The following is an 11,745-nucleotide window of genomic DNA, read 5'->3' as shown; positions in this document are numbered from 1 at the left end:
GCTGGCTGCTGGCCACACACAGTAGCCCATGGCAACCCGCTGCCACAGGGGCTGCAGCCTACGCTGTCGCCGGCGACTCATGGCAACCCAGCTCCAGGTTGAGCTGTTGTTCAGCATCTTAGTTGTTGAGGACAGTGTCACTGGCCCTCTGGCGTCCCAAACCAGTTCTTAACCAACACGCCACTCGGCCGGCCCTATGTATTGTTTTTACAAATATTACTAAACATTGTTTTGTAAACGTTTTAAAATCACCATATATGAACATTTCACCATGTTATTAAATATACCTTTGAAATATGATTTTTAATGACCATTAACGAAAGTCTCTACAAGGGTCAGCAGTAGCAGTGTCAGCAGGCAGCTCTTACAAGCTTTCTAGTCTCAGCCATATCCGTTACTGTTATATCAATCTAGCATTAAAGTCACCAATTGTTGTCACATAGATCAACATTGCATTTCTGCCACTGACATCAGCTGCTGGAAACTTGAAATTGGTTTTGATTGCAGCTCACTGGATTAAAATGAGTTTTACAGCATTTGCCACCAACATCTCTGTTGTTAGGCATACTCGTATGTAAAACTGACCATAGGATATTAGGTCATTAACAAATAGGAGGAAATATAGGTCCCATACAAGGACTCAATTTGAATTGATTTGGTGTAAGAGATTCCTGGCACCATATAACACAATCTTATTTTTGTGTTCCTTTTAAATTATTAACTAATATAAATCATTTATACTTACCTTAGAAAAGATTAAATAACTCTCGTGAAAACAAAGCATATCTGTGATTTTTAAAAAAGATTTAGGGAAGGAATCCTTAACATTTTTGAGAAAATATTTAAATTTTTTTAAGTTATAGTTCAAGTTTTCTAAGCTGTATAAGCTAGGGGGAGTTGAATGTGGTATTGAGAACTACAAGTAGCTGAGATATCTAAAGTAAGGGATACATTTCTAGAACAAGTCTTGCAGGTATAGTCTCTTTAAAATGCACAGAAATATAGGCTTCTCTCTAATAATTTTTCACTGGGCCTGAGTAATTTCCTTTGTTCTGTCACACTACACACACACAAACACACACACACACACAAACACACACACACTGCATTTATGTTAAACTTCATAAAATGCAAATTATCTTTTTTCTTTTCCACTTGTCTTTCCACAAGAAGTGTTTCCTGAATTCCCAGAGTTAAGATATAATAAAAGCCTGGAAGTATTTGCATCCTTAGGATCTGAGTTTCCCCCTATTGCAAGGGAATTAAATGCTGGAATCTGAGAGCAAGACGTTTAGAGACCGGACACTGCATTGCCTTCCCCTGTGCTTTTTCTGTACATCCTAAGAAAACTGCCCAACCCAGTGCCTGCTGATTAGATGTACACTTCAGTGCTGTTAGTGCAAAGGTTATCCTCTGGAGCAAGTGTATTATCAATGAGTCATCACCTTCAATTCTTAAACTTCCCTGAATGGTTTCTTGTTTACTTTAGCCATAATATCTGTGGAAGGCCCTAAAATCAACTTATTGTTGGGCCTTCCTTGATACTCCTTAGTTTGTAAAACCACTTCATTGCAAACTTTGTTATCTTGAATGTTACATCCTGATTGCTTACCCCTTTTGTGTGTTTTGCTTTGGAATAAGTTTACCTAGCTTTATTTTTAGAACTGTTAATAATTTCATAATCTATCTTTTGGATATCACATGGCAAATGTGAAAATGAAATTAACTTCATAGGAAATAGTGTATTAAAAGTCTTTAAATTTCTTAAGCATTCAAAAATAGAACTTTAAGAAGCTTCTTTAAAATGTCTAATACCCAAAATTAAATTCTTTTCCAAAACCAAATCCATTGTGTCTCCTCCACACCCAGGTTACTAAATCATTCTGGTAAAAAGCCAACAAGAGAATGGAAAGGCAAGAGGAGACAAGAAGTAGATCTCTCGTATGCTGATTATACCGTGTTTTTAATTTGTTAGCTTTCTTCTGTGATATATAAAGTGCCTCACTAATTTAGGTAATATTTGGAGACATATTAAATATATTTGGGCAATGGGACTGTACTATTACTCCTACTATCATAAAACTAAAAGAAATAATTTTAGCTTTCAAAATATCTTCACACATGTTTTACCTTTGATCCTAATTGCTTTTCACAAATATATATATAATCTGACACTGAAATATTTGCTTATTGTGATTAATCTCATGTTTCTACAAATGAAATGTTGTAAGTAGAAAAAAAAACATTGGAAAATTAGAACATACATTTGTCTCCTGTTTTTTGTTTGTTTGTTTGGTACTACTTCACATAGCTTCTTTTTTTAATACACAGTTTTCCCTCTCTTTTTCCACAAGAAAAGTTAAATATATTACCTGACATATACAGTTAAATTTTATCCTGGAGGGCCTGCCGAGTGGCGCGTTGGTTAAGAACTGGCTTGGGCCGCCAGAGGGCCCCGGTTTGGATTCCCCATATGAGGGCCAGTGACACTGTCCTCTACAGCTAAGATGCTGAACAACAGCTCAACCTGGAGCTGGGCTGCTGTGAGTCGCCGGTGATGGCATAGGCTGCAGCCCCTGTGGCAGTGGGTTGCCATGGGCTACCGTGTGTAGCCAGCAGCCAGCGTGAGTGGCCAGCAGCTGCAGTGAGCGGCCGTCCAGAAACCGGCGACTGATGTGCCTCGCCTGGGAAGAGCGCAATGATGGTGCCAACTTGGGTCAGTGAAGCAACGTCCTCCACAACTAGACTGAAGAACAAAAAAATGACAGCAACTTGTCTGTTCCCCTTCCCCCACTTCCCCAGCACTGTTCCCATCCCCCCAATTTCCCAATAAAAACTCTTAAAAAAAAAAAAAGAAAAAAATTGTATCCTGGAAATAGCAGTAAATGCAGTTCAGGAGATGCTTCTGTGGGGACCAATGAGTCAAATGGAAGTTGCAGACCATTGCTTGACACCAAGATGAGGGAAAGGAAGCTATTGGGTTGTCAAAAAAGTCATGACGTATTTTTTTCTGTGTTTTTCGTTGCAAAAATGCATCATCACTTTTCTGACAAACTAATAATTCCCAATCACGGGTCACTTTTTCACTGCCATTTCTGGTCTCCAGCTCTCCATCCCTCAAGTTAGTCTTATCTTCTGGGTGAGTATGGAGGTTTGTCCTCAACATACTCCTGAGTCTAGGAGGAGATCAGCCTACAACAGTACCAGTCTCTAAATTGGTGTTGTTGTTACTGAAGTGAAAATTTTAAAGTTGAAAAACAGAAATCTTTGATGTCACCATTCACCATAAATCTTTAATCAGCTGCAAATTATTTCCTACCTCATCCATGTTGAATCTTAAAAACGTATGACAAACATTGATGTCTCCCATTATCTTTTTGCTCTAACTCTTTTGCTCCTGAATATAGGCAGAAGTTATATAAATTTCAGTTGACTTTACCAGTAATATCAGGGGATGAGTCATTTTTCTTTTTCAATTTAGGATTTGGAGGAAAAAATCTCAAAGTTGGGTTTTTGAGCATAGTAGCTGCACAGAATACCAATAATAACAATTTTCTCTTTCCTTACCACTTTCTTATCTCCCTTAGGGAAAGCAAATATGGCATTAAGAGCAGTAAAAGGCCTCACCAACCAAACACCAGAACAATATAAAAGTGACTCTTGGGGCTGGCCAAGTGGCATGTTAGTTAAGAGTTGAGATGCCGGCTCTGAGCAGCAGGGCCCCAGTTCGGATCCCACATGAGGGCCAGTGACACTGCTGCCCTCTACAGCTAAGATGGTGAACAACAGCTTGACCTGGAGCTGGGCTGTTGGGAGTCGCCAACAACGGCGTAGGCTGCAGGGCAGTGCTGACCAGGTATCACAGACCACAGAGGTCATTTCAAAAGTGAGCTATCAGGACAGTCAGGGTAAGCATCTCCTCCTGGCAATGACACAGATCCTGGATTGGTGGGGAAACTTGGACAAAACGGAGATGGTAGGGGTTGGGTACGCTGAGGGGCCTCAACCCAACAGTCCTGACCTTTTGGTAGGCTTCTTCAGAGCCTTTCACTGATTACCAGTCATTGATTTCCAATAAGGGAAAGTACAAGGGAGTCACTTCCCTGCCATTCAGCCTTGGTGTTGACTTCTGGATAACTCACATGTTGTGGGTACTTAATTCATGGAACATGTGTATTTTTCACAAATAAATTTCACAACCTTATTTTTTCATACCAACACCAGGTTTACACTGATGAAAACACACACAGTTATTGTACACAAAATTGCTTACCTCATATATAAAATTTGTATGCTTGTTTATCAGTCCCCAGCCCTTGGTTTTTGAAAGATTTAGACAACATATAAGCATCAATTCCTACCCTCAAGGAATGTACAATTTGTTTGAAAGAGAAAATTAGCATTCAACAAATAAGCAAAAAGTGAGCTATGAACTATGTGTACTAAAGAAGTGTAAATTGAATTTAGGAAAAGAGCTCAGTACAGGTTACAGTAAGAGACATTGCAGGAAGATAAGACTTAAGATAGGCCTTTGGGATGGAAAAATTTTGAAAGAAGATAATGGTATGAGGAATTGCATGAGCCAAGACACAGAGGCAGAAAATAAACGTGCTCAGGGACATCCAGGAGAGATATGCATGACAGGAATGAGGGCAGGGAACTGGGAAATAAGATTGGGTATCTAATGTGGAGCCCTGTTCCTGTTGCCTTAAAAGTCAGTCAGTTTGAGTTCAACGTTACACCCCACTGCATAATAATGTCAGCTATGTAATATAAAAATTGCTAGTAGCCAAATTAAAAAATAAAAAGAAACAGGTGAAGTTGATTTTAATAATATATGTTCCCTAATCCAACATATCCAAAGTATCATTCTAACATGTAATTAATAGAAAATAGTTTTTGCTGCTTCAGTTGTTAAATTTAAAAAAGCAATCAGTTCTTCAGCTGCACAAGCCACATTTCAAGTGCTCAATAGCCACATGTGCCTAGTATTAGACAACACAGCTAAGGCAATTGTGAGATTATAGAGCAGCTGAATAATAAGTCAAAAGTGGTGTCTTAGGAATATTTGTTGTCAATGAAACACAGAGTGAATTGAAGGATGCAATGGTTGAAAGAGAAGAGAGATATTAGATCCGGAATGAATTACATGTGGGTACTAAAATGGTACTGTGAGGTGTATACAGAATAGGGAAAATTTGAGAAATGTTTCAAAGAAATAATTAGTATACCTTGATGACTGATAGGCAATGTGAAAAGGAAGAAAAAAAAAATTCAAGAGTGCTGGCCAGCCTCCAAACAGCGCTCAGTGATCCTTGCTTCATAGTATGAATAACCTCATGTGGTCCCCTCCCACACAGACCAATAGAATAAGGCAGTAGTGATGGGCATGTGACTTTCAAAATTAGGTTATTATAAAAGATTCTATGGCTTCTGTCTTGGTGGTTCTCTGTCTTGGATCACTTGATATGGAGGAAGCCAGCTGCTACTTTGTGAGCAGCTCTATGGAGAGGCCCACTCCAAGTGGCAAGGAACTGCAGCCGGACGAGCCTATAAGTGAGTGTGGCAATAGGTCCTTCTGCCCTAGCTGAGCATTCACATGACTGCAGTCCCAGCCGACATCTTGATTACAACCCCAGGAAAGACTCAGAGCCAAAACCACCCAGCTCAGCCTCTCCCTGATTCCTGAGCCTCAGAATCTGTGAGAGATAATAAATGTTTGTTGCTCTAAGATGCTGTTTTAGGGTAATTTGTAATAGCAACTGATAATGACATCAAGCAATAATAAAATGATAACCCAATTTAAATATGGGCAAGAGATTGATCGGCCACTTTACAAAAGATAATAAGCACATGAAAAAGTACTCCATATCATTAGACACCAGGAAAATGCAAATTAAAATACACACCAGCAGGCTAAAATTAAACGGACTGACAACACAACATGTTGATGCGGATGTGGAGCGAACAGGTTTCTTTTTAAAAAAAATTCAGATATAATTCACATTCCATACACTTCACCCACCTAAAGTATACAGTTAAATGGCTTTTAGTATAGTGCAACCATCACCACAATACATTTTAGAATATTTTTATTACTCCAAAAAGGAGCCCTATACCCCTTAGCTGTCACCCTCCAGTTGTCCCACCACTCCTCCCAAATGCAAGGTCACCACTAGTCTACTTTCTGTCTCTATAATTTGCTTATTCTAGACACAAATATTAATGGAATAATACAATATGTGGCCTTTTGTGACTGTTTTCTTTCACTTAGCATAATGTTTTCAAGCTTTATCCATTTCTAGCATGAATCAGTATTTCATTTCTTTTTATTGCCAAATAACATTTCATTGTATGAATATATCACTTCAGGGAATCCATCATTTGATAGATATTTGGGTTGTTTCCACTTTTTGGCTGTTATGAATAATGCTGCTATAAACATTTGTGTGGATTATGTTTTCATTTCCTCCTGGGTATGTATCCAGAAGTAGGTCCAAAGGAACTTTATTTATAACCATTTGAGGGACTGCCAGACTTTTTTTCAAAATGGCCACAGCGTTTTATACGCCCACCAGCAGTGTGTGAGGACTCCAGTTTCTCCACATTTTCACCAGCACTTATTAGTCTTTCTGATTGCAGCCATCCTGTTGGGTGTGAAGTCATATCTCATTACGGTTTTGATTTGCACTTCCCTGATGGCTAATCATGTTAAGCATCTTTTTCAGATGGTTATTGATCATTTGTATATCTTCTTTGGAGCATGGTGTATTCAGATCTGTTGTCCATTTTTTAACTGGGCAATTTGTCTTTTTCATTATTGAGTTGTAATAGTTCTTTACATATTTTAGATACAAGCTCCTTATCAAATACATCATTTGCAAAAATATTTTCCATTCTGTGGGTTTGCAACTAGAAATCTTAGTTCAAAGTAATACAAACACTTTTGGAAAAGGTCTTGGGTTACATTGCTTCCTGAAGGTCACTCACTAAACTATTAATTAATGTGCACGTGGAAGGGCAGGACCGACTACATATTTGCAGGGGCTGGTACACAGTGAAAATGCAGAGCCCTTTGTTCAACCATGATTAAGAGCAGAACATTAACTCACATGCAGGACCCTTCTAAGCATGGGGACTTGGTGACACAGGTTGCACACACACTAAGTTAGGAGGACAGGGAAGATTTGAATCTTGGGCTAAGCTTTTTCCAGTAAAACATGCTGGGTCAGATGACTCATTTGTTTATTGTGCACACTGAATGAGACATGCTGGCAGTATCAGGTTGTGATCTCAAATAGTGATGTCCTATAGCCATTTAAAAACGGAATTGCAAATAAAAACAACTACTTGTCCTTCAAAGCCCAGTTAGTGATACTTTCTCCAAGTATCTTAGCTAGAATCTCTTCAATATTCTATGAAATTCCTCTTCCTAAAATCATCCTCATAACATTTTTAAAATTTCCCCATCCTTAAATGAGTCAAAGGTTTAAGGACTTATAAACTTGATAATAAATATAATATAATATAATATAATATAATATAATATAATATATATATAATTGCATTGTGGTCCATTTCACAACTCATTTGATAGTCAAAACCTTGAATTTAACATTCTGTCACAGTATATTATACCAAAGAGGATAATTTATCATTATACACGCCTGTCTTTTCCACCAGACCATAGGCTGGGACTGTCCCAATCATCACTTCACTTTATTCAGGTTATCACTCGTACATCTGTCCCAGAAGGGCTTTCCCAGACCATCTTATCTAAATAGCATTCCAAGACATTTGCCATTCTACTCATTTTCAACATCAGATAGAGACAAAGGTAGTATCTTATTGTGGAATATAAGGTTCACAGAGGCGGGGTCATTTACTTTTTGTCCCTTCTTATATTTCTAGCCCTTCAGCGTTCCTAGCATAAGTTGTGAAAAATGAACAAAACTGAATTGCAGGTCGGGAGTTCCTCCTGGATGCCCGTTGTTTGACCTCTGTTCAGTGTGTATTTGGGAATTATGTTTGACCTAGATTAAAAATTAATTTTTTGATCAAAGACTTGACAGTATCTTCTGAAATGTCAAGGAGCTAAGACTAACTCTTTTTTTTTTTTAATTGGGGAATTGGGAGGATGGGAACAGTGCTGGGGAATTGAGGGAAGGGGAACAGACAAGTTGCTGTCGTTTTGTTCTTCAGTCTAGTTGTGGAAGACGTTGCTTCATTGGCCCAAGTTGGCACCATCATTGTGCTCTTCCCAGGCAAGGCAGATCAGTCGCTGGCTTCTGGACGGCCGCTCACGCTGGCTGCTGGCTACACATGGTGGCCCATGGCAACCCACCACCATAGGGGCTGCAGCCTACGCCGTTGCTGGCAAATCACAGCAGCCCAGCTCCAGGTTGAGTTGTTGTTCGGCATCTTAGCTGTAGAGGGCAGTGTCACTGGCCCTCATATGTGGGATCCGAACCGAGACCCCCTGGCGTCCCAAGCCAGTTCTTAACCATCGCACCACTCGGCCAGCCCAAGACTAACTCTTTTTAACTTCCCTCTCTCTGAAATTCTTCACTGAATTCCTTCTTTTTGATAAATGTATCAGTACTTTAGTGGGGATGAAATGTTTGCTGCTGGGCATCTGGGTATATTTGGATGCAGAGGAACATTTTTCTGAGCCAATTTAACAGTGGATCCTAGTGGATGAGTTAAATTTTGTTTTCATTTCAAAGTTAGCTGCTTTCTGAATAATTATACTTTCACTGATAACAGTAACTTTTAGCTTAGTTGGTGAAGACATATACTTTATTACCTTTTAATGAGACAATCCTTGTCTGTCGTTGAGGGAGAGTTGGGGATCTACAACTTCTCCCCCAAAGAGGAACTATCCCAATCTTCATGTGAAAGGAGGTCTGCTATGTTGGGTTAGGAATGAACTATATCAATGTCCTCCTGTTATCAAGTGCATTTCACCTGTGTGAGTACTCAAAGAAAAGAATACTAAATTTACAGTTTTAATTTAAAAAGGTTAAAATTCCACAGATGCCCATTTGCTAGTTCACTGAGTGAGGCCCAGGTGATGGGCCACAGCTCCAGGTGGTAGAACAGGTGAGAGTTCAGCTTTCCGAAGCAGCTGGCCCCCTTGGCCCACTCCCTGCGGGGACTGAACCATACCCAAGCTGTTGGAGAACCTCGCCCGATCCTCAGCAAGGCCCGCGATCCCACGCCGGCGCTGGGGGGCCCTGACAAGCTACGTTTTACCCACCACCTAAACCTTGTCTCCTGAGTCAGTGGTGTTGTTGTAAAGAAATGGAAGAAGGGGAGCAATGTGACGGATTCCAGTCTGTCCTCCTGCATTGAGGCCTGGGTGGCTTTTGCAGAGAGGAAAACACAGCAAGAAAATCATAGGGATTTATTTTTGGGAATGGGGGAGTGGGGGTAGGAGTGGGAGGGCAGGGTGGGAGAAGAGAACAAGGTCTTAGATTTTATATGATTTTTAAAAATTCAGTACTTTGGATTAGTACACTAATCCAAAAGTTATTTTTCTATTGGGAAGAGAGAGGAAAAAGAGGTGGATTGTTTTTCCTTTTGATTCCAACCTTTTCTCCTCATGACACACCATAAATCATGGACACCAGAAAAATAAGGTGTACCTCAGGAATCCTGAAAAAACTGAGAAGCTTGCATTCTTCTTCAGGAGGGAAAGGTGGGGTGCTTTTCACCCTCTCTGGAACCTAAAATGAAACAAGTTGTGTGCCATGGAAAGGAGACAAGGTCAAATCTGAATCAATGAAACTGCCCCAGGCAGCAACCCTTCAAACCTGCCATGAGAAACAGTCCAGGGAGCTTTGTGCCCTGCACGCCCTCCATAACATCTTCCAGGACAGCAGTGCCATCACCTGGGAAATGCTGCAAGAGATTTTCCAAGTGTTGTCTCCAAACAACATGGTGAGCCCCCCACAAGAAGAGAATGCTGGGAAATGGGAACTACGATGTGATGCCAGCACTTCAAACCAAAGGCTATGGAGCTGTTTGGTGGGCTGAGCGCAGGGATGTCCATGCCATCGCTCTCACTAATGTCATGGGCTTCGTCATGAATCTACCCTCCAGCCTGTGCTGCGGGGCCACCGAAGTTGCCTCTCAAAAGGCAGCACAAGGGTCAGAGTTCAAGAGGTGGGTGGTGCCTTCTACAACCTTGACTCCAAACTGAAGAGTGGATTGGAAGCAAGAGCAAGCTCAGGAAATTTCTAAAACGTCTTTTGTGAGGAAAGAAATGTGAGCTCCTGCTGGTGGTACCAGAAGAGGTGGACGGAGGCCCATCAGATGGCCTGACGATAACCGTTCTACCCAACCTTCCCCTTCTTCAACCCCCTAAATCCTCCATTATGTGCTGTGGCCGATACAATATGTCTGTCCTTGCCACTTCCCCAGACATCACATCGGGTTTTCCCCCTCAGATTTGACAGTGCAATAGGCCAGGTGTGTGGACTGTTACAAGAACCAACCAGCGTTGCTTGTTCCTGGGAAAGGAAGGTAGGAGCTATGTGCTTAGGGCAAGGGATGGAAGACCTTTGTTTTGTTTAAGACAGGAGAAAAGAAGGTGGGTCCTAACTTATTTCCCCTTTCCCATTAGGACTTGACAGGCTCTGCTTGGAGTTCACTGCTGCTCTGATTCACCTGGAGTCGCTGCCTCCATCTCTTCTTTCCTGGCAACTAGTGGGTCTGAAGACAGTACGTGCAAAGCCAATGTGACTGACTTGAAGGGCGCAGAGCAAAAGGGCCTCTTAAGAAACCATCTCCCAAACCCCAGCGTCAGTACAGCATGCCATCTCCAACCCTGAATGCCACCCCTTACACCATTTTTAAGGTTGGTTTATGGCCATTCTTGAAGTTTTATAATGAAAAGTGCTCTAATATTCCACACCCAGTAATTGAATCCTGCAACATTCTATCTAGCGTGACAGGGTGAGCTAGATACCTAAGAGGACATGGCCAAAGCCAGGCTGTGGCAGGTCTGCGTGACTGTCAGCCTCACACTCCAGCATTGTCACTATCACACCATTCCATTAGGAGGCTCTGGGGCACAATATTTGCAAAAGGGCAGTTTTCCCAGTTGACCCACTCTGGCAAAATCAGGAAAAATTTAGTCTGCCTTCAACATCAAATTTCACTAGTTTAAGACAGAGTTGGGTGAGGAAAGTGTTGTGAAGATAAGCTTCTCAGAGATTAAGAACAGCTACAATCAGAATTCATAGGCTTGGGGCACTACAATGACAAGGAGCAGAGCCCTCAAATTGGGTGGTTATGTGCATTGTTAAAGGACCTGGGTTTGTCATCTTTCTGTAGTTTCCCTTACAAATCAACTGAGAATTGACCCATCCCCTACCTCTTTAAATGGTTGTAGGACACTTTTCCTGTAATTTTAGAAAACTAGAGAAGAGGGGGAAATAACATACTACATCAGGTGTCACCCAAGTGGTTGTGGTTGCCTCAGGGCAGGTGGGCAGGCAGGGATGGCTTTTCTAGCCCTTACAGATCAATGGTCTTGGCAGATCTGAGAGCTGCCCCACTGGCTAGACGTTTCTTCAGCAGCCTGGGGCTTGCATATCAAACCTGAAGAAGCTTAACAGGATGAGGCTTTCTCCTCCCTACAGTGACTGGACTGCATGTTTACACCAGTACTTTTTCTGCACATGTATCTTCAATCCAACAAGGCCGGTTTTCTTTGTTTGTTTGTTTTGTTTTTTCAGG

At 41.1% G+C, this 11,745-nt stretch overlaps 1 pseudogene; it reads left to right on the top strand.

Annotated features, from left to right (window-relative positions):
- The first annotated feature begins 9,732 nt into the window (after positions 1–9,732).
- Positions 9,733–10,457, top strand: LOC109372955 (josephin-1 pseudogene; annotated as a pseudogene).
- The last annotated feature ends 1,288 nt before the right edge of the window (positions 10,458–11,745 follow it).

This window comes from Hipposideros armiger, unplaced genomic scaffold, assembly GCF_001890085.2.
Source record: "Hipposideros armiger isolate ML-2016 unplaced genomic scaffold, ASM189008v1 scaffold_680, whole genome shotgun sequence".
Classification (NCBI taxonomy): domain Eukaryota; kingdom Metazoa; phylum Chordata; class Mammalia; order Chiroptera; family Hipposideridae; genus Hipposideros; species Hipposideros armiger.
This window is presented reverse-complemented; position numbering and strand designations above follow the sequence as displayed.